Genomic DNA, 11,815 nt, shown 5'->3' with positions numbered 1-11,815 from the left:
AGCTGTAAAGACTATTACCATCTGTCTACCTCAGTAAAGCTACCATTAACCCTAACCTGGTCTTAGACTATTATTGCCCTGCCTAACCTAGGGATAGCGGTGCTAACGTTCGCGTGGTTACCGGGAAAACCAAGCCCTGGCGTCACGAACATTTAGGGGTTAATAACATCTACCCCTGGGCTATAAAATCTGCCCCATACACCACACCTTCACACCCTGTGGCGCACCACATTTGTATATGTTTTTTTTTTTGTTGTTGTTTTTTTATTCATTTTTTTTATTTAGCATTTAGATTCATTCATCAAGTAGCTCAAGGAACCCCAACATATATGCCACATGGGGGCTTTTTTTTCCCACCTATAGAAGTCTATGGGAGAAAAAATGTTCCTTTAAATAAAAAAATAAAAAAGTCATACCCAGGGTAAAAAAAAATCACAAAAAATTATGTCTGTTTTCAAACATCAAAACCTACAATCCAGCGAACACATATACAACCTACAAACAACCGTGTCTGTTTTCAGCCTCATAGAACCAGGAAGAACATCCTGTAAGAATCTCAGAAATTTACGAAACTGTAAGAAAAAAATACAGAAAATGTATCAATCAACCTGAAAACTGGCATAACAAAGCAAAAAATGTTGGCGCCAAATACAGGATAAGTCACAATTTTTTAAAGCAAGAAAAGTAAGTCCCTCCCCCCCACCCCCTTTGGATTTATAGAATTTGACCACTCCAAGAATTACGTAAACAATAGAGATGAGCGAACTTACAGTAAATTCGATTCGTCACAAACTTCTCGGCTCGGCAGTTGATGACTTATCCTGCGTAAATTAGTTCAGCTTTCAGGTGCTCCGGTGGGCTGGAAAAGGTAGATGCAGTCCTAGGAAAGAGTCTCCTAGGACTGTATCCACCTTTTCCAGCCCACCAGAGCACCGGAAAGCTGAACTAATTTATGCAGGAAAAGTCATCAACTGCCGAGCCGAGAAGTTCGTGACAAATCGAATTTACTGTAAGTTCGCTCATCTCTAGTAAACAACGCAGCTGGTCCCAATGGGAATTCACCTCTGTTACGCCGAGCGCTCCGGGTCCCCGCTCCTCCCCGGAGCGCTCGCTTCTCTCTCGCTACCGCAGCGCTCCGGGCAGCTCCACTGACCCGGTGCGCTGCGATACCGTCTCCAGCCGGGATGCGATTCGCGATGCGGGTAGCGCCCGCTCGCGATGCGCATCCCGGCTCCCGTACCTGACTCGCTCTCCGTCTGTCCTGTCCCGGCGCGCGCGGCCCCGCTCCCTAGGGCGCGCGCGCGCCGAGTCTCTGCGATTTAAAGGGCCACTGCGCCGCTGATTGGCGCAGTGGTTCCAATTAGTGTGTTCACCTGTGCACTCCCTATTTATACCTCACTTCCCCTTCACTCCCTCGCCGGATCTTGTTGCCATTGTGCCAGTGAAAGCGTTTCCTTGTGTGTTCCTAGCCTGTGTTCCAGACCTCCTGCCGTTGCCCCCGACTACGATCCTTGCTGCCTGCCCCGACCTTCTGCTACGTCCGACCTTGCTTCTGTCTACTCCCTTGTACCGCGCCTATCTTCAGCAGTCAGAGAGGTTGAGCCGTTGCTAGTGGATACGACCTGGTCACTACCGCCGCAGCAAGACCATCCCGCTTTGCGGCGGGCTCTGGTGAAAACCAGTAGTGACTTAGAACCGATCCACTAGCACGGTCCACGCCAATCCCTCTCTGGCACAGAGGATCCACTACCTGCCAGCCGGCATCGTGACAGTAGATCCGGCCATGGATCCCGCTGAAGTTCCTCTGCCAGTTGTCGCCGATCTCACCACGGTGGTCGCCCAGCAGTCACAACAGATAGCGCAACAAGGCCACCAGCTGTCTCAACTGACCGTGATGCTACAGCAGCTACTACCACAGCTTCAGCAATCATCTCCTCCGCCAGCTCCTGCACCTCCTCCGCAGCGAGTGGCCGCTTCTGGTCTACGACTATCCTTGCCGGATAAATTTGATGGGGACTCTAAATTCTGCCGTGGCTTTCTTTCCCAATGTTCCCTGCACTTGGAGATGATGTCGGACCAGTTTCCCACTGAAAGGTCTAAGGTGGCTTTCGTAGTCAGCCTTCTGTCTGGAAAAGCTCTGTCATGGGCCACACCGCTCTGGGACCGCAATGACCCCGTCACTGCCTCTATACACTCCTTCTTCTCGGAAATTCGAAGTGTCTTTGAGGAACCTGCCCGAGCCTCTTCTGCTGAGACTGCCCTGTTGAACCTGGTCCAGGGTAATTCTTCCGTTGGCGAGTACGCCGTACAATTCCGTACTCTTGCTTCAGAATTATCCTGGAATAATGAGGCCCTCTGCGCGACCTTTAAAAAAGGCCTATCCAGCAACATTAAAGATGTTCTGGCCGCACGAGAAATCCCTGCTAACCTACATGAACTCATCCATCTTGCCACTCGCATTGACATGCGTTTTTCCGAAAGGCGTCAGGAGCTCCGCCAGGATATGGGCTTTGTTCGCACAAGGCGTTTTTTCTCCCTGGCTCCTCTCTCCTCTGGTCCCCTGCAATCCGTTCCTGTGCCTCCCGCCGTGGAGGCTATGCAGGTCGACCGGTCTCGCCTGACACCTCAAGAGAGGACACGACGCCGCATGGAGAATCTCTGCCTGTACTGTGCCAGTACCGAACACTTCCTGAAGGATTGTCCTATCCGTCCTCCCCGCCTGGAAAGACGTACGCTGACTCCGCACAAAGGTGAGGCAGTCCTTGATGTCTACTCTGCTTCTCCACGTCTTACTGTGCCTGTGCGAATATCTGCCTCTACCTTCTCCTTCTCTACTATGGCCTTCTTGGATTCCGGATCTGCAGGAAATTTTATTTTGGCCTCTCTCGTCAACAGGTTCAACATCCCAGTGACCAGTCTCGCCAGACCCCTCTACATCAATTGTGTAAACAATGAAAGATTGGACTGTACCATACGTTTCCGCACGGAGCCCCTTCTAATGTGCATCGGACCTCATCACGAGAAGATTGAATTTTTGGTCCTCCCCAATTGCACTTCCGAAATCCTCCTTGGACTACCCTGGCTTCAACTCCATTCCCCAACCCTGGATTGGTCCACTGGGGAGATCAAGAGTTGGGGGCCCTCTTGTTTCAAGGACTGCCTAAAACCGGTTCCCAGTACCCCTTGCCGTGACTCTGTGGTTCCCCCTGTAACCGGTCTCCCTAAGGCCTATATGGACTTTGCGGATGTTTTTTGCAAAAAACAAGCTGAGACTCTACCTCCTCACAGGCCTTATGATTGTCCTATTGACCTCCTCCCGGGCACTACTCCACCCCGGGGCAGAATCTATCCTCTGTCCGCCCCAGAGACTCTTGCTATGTCGGAGTACATCCAGGAAAATTTAAAAAAAGGCTTTATCCGTAAATCCTCCTCTCCTGCCGGAGCCGGATTTTTCTTTGTGTCCAAAAAAGATGGCTCTCTACGTCCTTGCATTGACTACCGCGGTCTTAATAAAATCACGGTAAAGAACCGCTACCCCCTACCCCTCATCTCTGAACTCTTTGATCGCCTCCAAGGTGCCCACATCTTTACCAAACTGGACTTAAGAGGTGCTTATAATCTCATCCGCATCAGAGAGGGGGATGAATGGAAAACGGCATTTAACACTAGAGATGGACACTTTGAGTATCTGGTCATGCCCTTTGGCCTGTGCAACGCCCCTGCCGTCTTCCAAGACTTTATTAATGAAATTTTTCGTGATCTCTTATACTCCTGTGTTGTTGTATATCTGGACGATATCCTGATTTTTTCTGCCAATCTAGAAGAACACCGCCAGCATGTCCGTATGGTTCTTCAGAGACTTCGTGACAATCAACTTTATGCCAAGATAGAGAAATGTCTGTTTGAATGCCAATCTCTTCCTTTCCTAGGATACTTGGTCTCTGGCCAGGGACTACAAATGGATCCAGACAAACTCTCTGCCGTCTTAGATTGGCCACGCCCCTCCGGACTCCGTGCTATCCAACGTTTTTTGGGGTTCGCCAATTATTACAGGCAATTTATTCCACATTTTTCTACCGTTGTGGCCCCTATCGTGGCTTTAACAAAAAAAAATGCCAATCCCAAGTCTTGGCCTCCTCAAGCGGAAGACGCCTTTAAACGGCTCAAGTCTGCCTTTTCTTCGGCTCCCGTGCTCTCCAGACCTGACCCATCTAAACCCTTCCTATTGGAGGTTGATGCCTCCTCTGTAGGAGCTGGAGCGGTCCTTCTACAAAAAAATTCTTCCGGGCATGCTGTTACTTGTGGTTTTTTTTCTAGGACCTTCTCTCCGGCGGAGAGGAACTACTCCATCGGGGATCGAGAGCTTCTAGCCATTAAATTAGCACTTGAGGAATGGAGGCATCTGCTGGAGGGATCAAGATTTCCAGTTATTATTTACACCGATCACAAGAATCTCTCCTATCTCCAGTCTGCCCAACGGCTGAATCCTCGCCAGGCCAGGTGGTCTCTGTTCTTTGCCCGATTTAATTTTGAAATTCACTTTCGGCCTGCCGATAAGAACATTAGGGCCGATGCTCTCTCTCGTTCCTCGGATGCCTCGGAAGTTGAACTCTCTCCGCAACACATCATTCCTCCTGACTGCCTGATTTCCACTTCTCCAGCCTCCATCAGGCAAACTCCTCCAGGAAAGACCTTCGTCTCTCCACGCCAATGCCTCGGAATCCTCAAATGGGGTCACTCCTCCCATCTCGCAGGTCATGCAGGCATCAAGAAATCTGTGCAACTCATCTCTCGCTTCTATTGGTGGCCGACTCTGGAGACGGATGTCGTGGACTTTGTGCGAGCCTGCACTGTCTGTGCCCGGGATAAGACTCCTCGCCAGAAGCCCGCTGGTTTTCTTCATCCTCTGCCTGTCCCCGAACAGCCTTGGTCTCTGATTGGTATGGATTTTATTACAGACCTACCCCCATCCCGTGGCAACACTGTTGTTTGGGTGGTCGTTGATCGATTCTCCAAGATGGCACATTTCATCCCTCTTCCTGGTCTTCCTTCAGCGCCTCAGTTGGCTAAACAATTTTTTGTACACATTTTTCATCTTCACGGGTTGCCCACACAGATAGTCTCGGATAGAGGCGTCCAATTCGTGTCAAAATTCTGGAGGGCTCTCTGTAAACAACTCAAGATTAAATTAAACTTTTCTTCTGCATATCATCCTCAATCCAATGGACAAGTAGAAAGAATTAACCAGGTCTTGGGTGATTATTTACGACATTTTGTTTCCTCCCGCCAGGATGATTGGGCAGATCTTCTACCATGGGCCGAATTCTCGTATAACTTTAGAGTCTCTGAATCTTCCTCCAAATCCCCATTTTTCGTGGTGTACGGCCGTCACCCTCTTCCCCCCCTCCCTACTCCCTTGCCCTCTGGTTTGCCCGCTGTAGATGAAGTGACTCGTGATCTTTCCACCATATGGAAATAGATCCAAGATTCTCTTTTACAGGCTTCATCTCGCATGAAAAAGTTTGCCGATAAGAAAAGAAGAGCTCCCCCCATTTTTGCTCCCGGAGACAAGGTATGGCTCTCCGCTAAATATGTCCGCTTCCGTGTCCCCAGTTACAAACTGGGTCCACGCTATCTTGGTCCTTTCAAAGTCTTGTGCCAAATTAATCCTGTCTCTTACAAACTTCTTCTTCCTCCTTCTCTCCGTATTCCTAATGCCTTTCATGTCTCTCTTCTTAAACCACTCATCATCAACCGTTTCTCTCCCAAGTTAGTTTCTCCCACTCCTGTCTCCGGTTCTTCTGACGTCTTCTCAGTGAAAGAGATACTGGCCTCCAAGACGGTCAGAGGAAAAAGGTTCTTTTTGGTGGATTGGGAGGGCTGTGGACCTGAAGAGAGATCCTGGGAACCTGAGGACAACATCCTAGACAAAAGTCTGCTCCTCAGGTTCTCAGGCTCTAAGAAGAGGGGGAGACCCAAGGGGGGGGTACTGTTACGCCGAGCGCTCCGGGTCCCCGCTCCTCCCCGGAGCGCTCGCTTCTCTCTCGCTACCGCAGCGCTCCGGGCAGCTCCACTGACCCGGTGCGCTGCGATACCGTCTCCAGCCGGGATGCGATTCGCGATGCGGGTAGCGCCCGCTCGCGATGCGCATCCCGGCTCCCGTACCTGACTCGCTCTCCGTCTGTCCTGTCCCGGCGCGCGCGGCCCCGCTCCCTAGGGCGCGCGCGCGCCGGGTCTCTGCAATTTAAAGGGCCACTGCGCCGCTGATTGGCGCAGTGGTTCCAATTAGTGTGTTCACCTGTGCACTCCCTATTTATACCTCACTTCCCCTTCACTCCCTCGCCGGATCTTGTTGCCATTGTGCCAGTGAAAGCGTTTCCTTGTGTGTTCCTAGCCTGTGTTCCAGACCTCCTGCCGTTGCCCCCGACTACGATCCTTGCTGCCTGCCCCGACCTTCTGCTACGTCCGACCTTGCTTCTGTCTACTCCCTTGTACCGCGCCTATCTTCAGCAGTCAGAGAGGTTGAGCCGTTGCTAGTGGATACGACCTGGTCACTACCGCCGCAGCAAGACCATCCCGCTTTGCGGCGGGCTCTGGTGAAAACCAGTAGTGACTTAGAACCGATCCACTAGCACGGTCCACGCCAATCCCTCTCTGGCACAGAGGATCCACTACCTGCCAGCCGGCATCGTGACAACCTCCCAATACTGTAAAGAATGTATGAATAGAATAGTCAGTTAAAAAGCTCTTTGATGGAATGTATCAATACTTTTACCCGAAAAAAAAATTTTTACGCAAATTGCTTACAATTGCTTAAAAATTTGCAAAAGTTTTTCCCCAAACCCTGCACAAAAACACATAGATACATTTTTCCTTTGACGTTACAGTAACTGCACAATGCTGTCTACACACTAGATGGCGCTATCTCACTATGAAATGAACTTAAAGTCATGACATGTCAAAAATTCATTACTCTACAGGGGTGGACTGACTATTCATGCATCAGGGTAGGGTATGGGGGCCTATGGCAAGAGGGGAGCCGCAGCCCCTTGTTCCATCACAACACTCCTTAAATAGATGAATATTCGTCCTATATTCAAGTATTCGAGTAAGAAAACGGTGAGGGGGTGGGCAACTTTACTATTGGTTGCTAGTGATGTTGTTGATAACCTCTGACAAGTGTATTTGCATCATTTTAATTGGCCCACAAGTGAAAAGAAGGAATATGCAAATATTCACATATGTGCATATGCGGAAAAAAGCGGATATTCGCAATTTCGAATATATAGCGAATATATTGGCAACATTCGCGAATTTGCGATATTCACGATAAAAATTAGAAATGCGAATATTGGTGCCCAACATAAGTAATAAGGGGTACAGTGAGCATTTACGCCCCACAGGTGTCTGACAGATTTTTGGAACAAAAATAAATGAAAAATGTAATTTTCCATTTGCACAGCCCACTATTCCAAAGATCTGTCAAACGCCAGTGGGGTGTAAATGCTCACTGCACCTCTTATTAAATTCTGTGAGGGGTGTAGTTTCCAAAATGGGGTCACATGTGGGGGGGGGGTCCACTGTTCTGGCACCACGGGGGGCTTTGTAAACGCACAAGGCCCCCGACTTCCATTCCAAACTAATTATCTCTCCAAAAGCTTAATGGCGCTCCTTCTCTTCGGAGCATTGTAGTTGGGCATTGGGTATTCCCATACTCAGAAGAAATGGTATTACAAATTTTGGGGGGCATTTTCTCCTATTACCCCTTGTAAAAATGGAAAATTTGGGGAAAAACTGCATTTTTGTGAATTTTTTTTTCCATCTACACATCTGAATTTAACGAACAGTTGTTAAACACCTGTGGGGTGTTAAGGCTCACTGTACCCCTTGTTACGTTCCTTGAGGTGTGTAGTTTCCCAAAATAGTATGCCATGTGTTTTTTTTTTTTGCTGTTTCGGCAACACAGGGGCTTCCTAAATGCAACATGCCCCCCCAAAAACCATTTCAGCAAAATTTGCTTTCCAAAAGCCAAATGTGACTCCTTCTCTGTACGCCCGTAGTGCACTTGACTTTCACACATGGGGTATTTCCATACTCAGAAGAAAAGGGGTTACAAATTTTGGGAGGCATTTTCTCCTATTACCCCTTATAAAAATTTTAAATTTTGGGGAAAACCAGCATTTCAGTGAAATTTTTTTTTTTCATTTTTACCCATCTGACATTAATGAAAAGTCGTCAAACACCTGTGGGGTGTTAAGGCTCACTGTACCCCTTATTACGTTCCTTGAGGGGTGTAGTTTCCAAAATAGCATGCCATGTGTTTAATTGCTGTTCTGGCAACATGCGGCATGCCCCCAAAAACCATTTCAGAAAAATTCACTCTCCAAAATCCCATTGTCGCTCCTTCCCTTCTGAGCTATTTCCTTACTAAAAGGAAATTGGGTTACCGTATATGCCGGCGTATAAGATGACTGGGCGTATAAGACGACCCCCAACTTTTACAGTTAAAATATAGAGTTTGGGATATACTTGCCATATAAGACTACCCCTCCTACCGCGATGTACGGTAGGCAGTATAGTTCCCCCACAATAGTAGGCAGCTCCCCCACATTTGTAGGCAATTCCCCCACAATAGTAGGCAGTTCCTCCACAATAGTAGGCAGCTCCCCCCACATTAGGTCAGCAGTTCCCCCACAATAGTAGGCAGCTCCCCCCACAATTGTAGGCAATTCCCCCACATTAGGACAGCATTTCTCCCACAATAGTAGACAGTTCCCCCACAATAGAAGGCAGCTCCCCCCACATTTGTAGGCAGCTCCCCCAACAATAGTAGGCAGCTCCCCCCACATTTGTAGGCAGCTCCCCCCACATTAGGTCAGCAGTTCCCCCACAATAGTAGGCAGCTCCCCCCACATTAGGTCAGCAGTTCCCCCACAATAGTAGGCAGCTCCCCCCACATTAGATTGGCAGCTCCCCTCAACAGACATATACAATGTATGGCTGGAGGCTGTATGTCTGTACTGGTCTGCCCCCACTGTGTTCCAATCACCGCTCCTCCAGCCCGGGTCACCATCTACTGCTATGGCCTATGGACCATAGCAGTAGGTGCCGGGACCGGGGAGCGGTGACCGGATCACTTAAGATAGCACGGCCAGTCACTCACCAGGCCCCGGTCGGCGCGCGTCCTCCTGCGGTCCTCCTGGTCCTGCGCTCCTCTGCTTCTATGGTTGTAGGCTCGTGACGTCACTGACGTCCCGTGCGTACAACCATAGAGACGGAGGACCGAAGGAGGATCGCAGGAGGATGCCGGGGAATGGTGAGTGACCGGCGGACATCCTTATGTCCCGAAAAGATTTTTCAGGACACAGGGATGTCCGGCATAGGAATACCTATGATTATCTGCCTGGGCCGGCTCCCGTGTGTGGCTGCAGCCGGGGGCCGGCCAGAGCAAGTAAAAACTAATACTGTATACTAAAAACCAGGGGGCCTCCAGCTGTTGTAAAACTACAACTCCCAGCATGCCCGGACAGAATTTGCCATGCTGGGAGTTTTAGTTTCACAACAGCTGGAGGCACCGTGGTGTTTAGTATACAGTATTAGTTTTTACTTGCTCTGGCCGGCCCCCGCCTGCAGCCACACACGGGAGCCGACCCGGGCAGATAATCATAGGTATTCCTATGCCGGACCTCAATACCCGGCGTATAAAACGACCCCCGACTTTTCAGAAGAAAATTCTGGGTTAAAAAGTCGTCTTATACGCCGGGATATACGGTACAAATTTTGGGGGGATTTCTCTCCTTTTACCCCTTGTAAAAATTCAAAAAATGTTCTCTTTCACATTGCTGCTATTCCTTTGAAACACCTAAAGGGTGAACAAACTTTCTGAATGTCATTTTGAATACTTTGAGGGGTGTAGTTTCTATAATGGGGTCATTTATGGGGTATTTCTCACAGAAAAGCCCCTCAAATCCACTTCAAACTTAACTGATCCCTGAAAAATTCAGATTTGGAATTTTTCGTGAAAATTTTGAAAATTGCTGCTATACTTTGAAGCCACCTGATGTCTTCAAAAAGAAAAAAACATTTCAACTTTATGATGCCAACATAAAGTAGACATAGTGTATTTGTGAATCAATATATATTTTATTTGGAATGTCCATTTTACTTACAAGCAAATATTCATGAAATTTTTAGATTTTAACCAAGAAAGGATGCAAGTAACAACGAAAATTTACCATTATGTTAAAGTAAAATATGTCACAAAAAAAAACAATCTCGGAATCAGAATAAAAGGTAAAAGCATCCACCTTAAAGGGGTACTCCGGCGCTAAGACATCTTATCCTTTGGATAGGGGATAAGATGCCTGACCGCGGGGGTCTGATTACTAGCGATCACTGAGCATAGTGATGTCACGACTCTGCCCCCTTGTGACGTCATGCTCCGCCCCCTCAATGAAAGCCTATGGAGGGGGTGTGACAGCTGTCACGCCCCCTCCATAGGATTGCATTGAGGGGGCGGGATCGTGATGTCACACGGGGGCGGAGCCTTGACGTCACTATGCTCCGTCCCTGTGATCGCTAGTAATCAGACCTGCAGCGAGCATGCTCCGGGGGCTGATTCTAACGGAGTGCGGCGTGGAAGATCACGGGGGTTCCCAGAGGCGGGACCCCCGCGGTCAGGCATCTTATCCAAAGGATGGGGGATAAGATGTCTTAGCACCTGAGTACCCCTTTAAGGTGAAAATGGGCTGAGTCCCTAAGAGGTTAAACAAAGTACATTTGAAATATTTTTTATTAACCATAAGGAGTGCAATAGCAAAAATTTGTGCCCATTTTAAAATATTTTTAACACTGCTTTAAACAAAAGGTAACTTTTTGATGACACATTCCCTTTAATGGGCTTCATTGATGAATAGAGGCTGAGAAGAGGCCATTATTGTTTCTTTATTGGGTGAGTGAGACCTGGGACCCATTATGATGACCAGAACTGTATCAGTCCAGGTATGTGAATTGCTGTGCCTGGTTCTGTAATTCAGCCCCAAGTGACAACCTGCCCTTGTTTTATGTTACCAGGAGGTGTTAAAGAGGAGCTTCTCTTCCAAAGTGGCCATGTAAAAACTCAATAAACACAACTCTCTTATTCACACAGATTAACTTTATCCTGACACAAGATGTATTTTGACTCACAGAGCAATAATTTATCCCTACTATCAATAGGGGAGATAATTAATTAGGCCCGTATTTTTGTCAAAGAGACCAGTGGACTTGTCACTGTCCTTCTCAACTAGGCCTAAGGGTATCCAGTCTCTCACTATCCACTGTTCTCCTACCTTTGAGCTGCTGCATCATTGACACCTCCATATTCCTAACAGTCCTTAAAGGGGTACTCCACTGGCCAGGATTTGTAACATTTAGTTCCGAAAGCTTTGTCCACGCTGGGGGGTCGGCCACGCCCCCTCATGATAGCCACCACGTCCCCTCCCATAGACTTGCATTGAGGGGGTGTGGCATGATGTTATGAGGGGGCATGGCCAACTGCGGCGTGCACACAGCGTTCGGAACTAAATGTTCCGAATGCTGGCAAATGGAGTACCCCTTTAAAGTGGTCAAGTCCTGGGGAAAAAAAGTGCAGGAACACACCCAAGATTTCCACTCAAGGGCTGATCCTGCAGAACTCCTGCTAATGGGAATGGTGTTCCTGCTGTGGAAAAAGTGCAGGAACTCAGTTCCTACACATTCCTGCCGGACTTGATCCCTGTGTACTCCACCCCTAGACATCTTATCCCCTATCCAAAGGATAGGAGATAAGACCACC

The 11,815-nt window shown here is 48.5% G+C and overlaps 1 protein-coding gene across 1 annotated transcript in view; it reads left to right on the top strand.

Annotated features, from left to right (window-relative positions):
- Positions 1–597: 597 nt before the first annotated feature.
- Positions 598–11,815, top strand: part of LOC130367317 (extracellular calcium-sensing receptor-like) — a 47,239-nt gene continuing 36,021 nt past the window's right edge. The window contains exons 1-2 of the mRNA XM_056569724.1: positions 598–684; positions 10,868–10,951. The gene's annotated coding sequence lies outside the window, so the exon portion shown is untranslated. The remainder of the gene's footprint in view (positions 685–10,867; positions 10,952–11,815) is intronic.

The sequence above is a fragment of the Hyla sarda genome, chromosome 4 (assembly GCF_029499605.1).
Source record: "Hyla sarda isolate aHylSar1 chromosome 4, aHylSar1.hap1, whole genome shotgun sequence".
NCBI lineage: Eukaryota > Metazoa > Chordata > Amphibia > Anura > Hylidae > Hyla > Hyla sarda.
The sequence above is the reverse complement of the archived record's forward strand: the minus strand, read 5'-3'. Positions and strand labels throughout refer to the sequence as shown.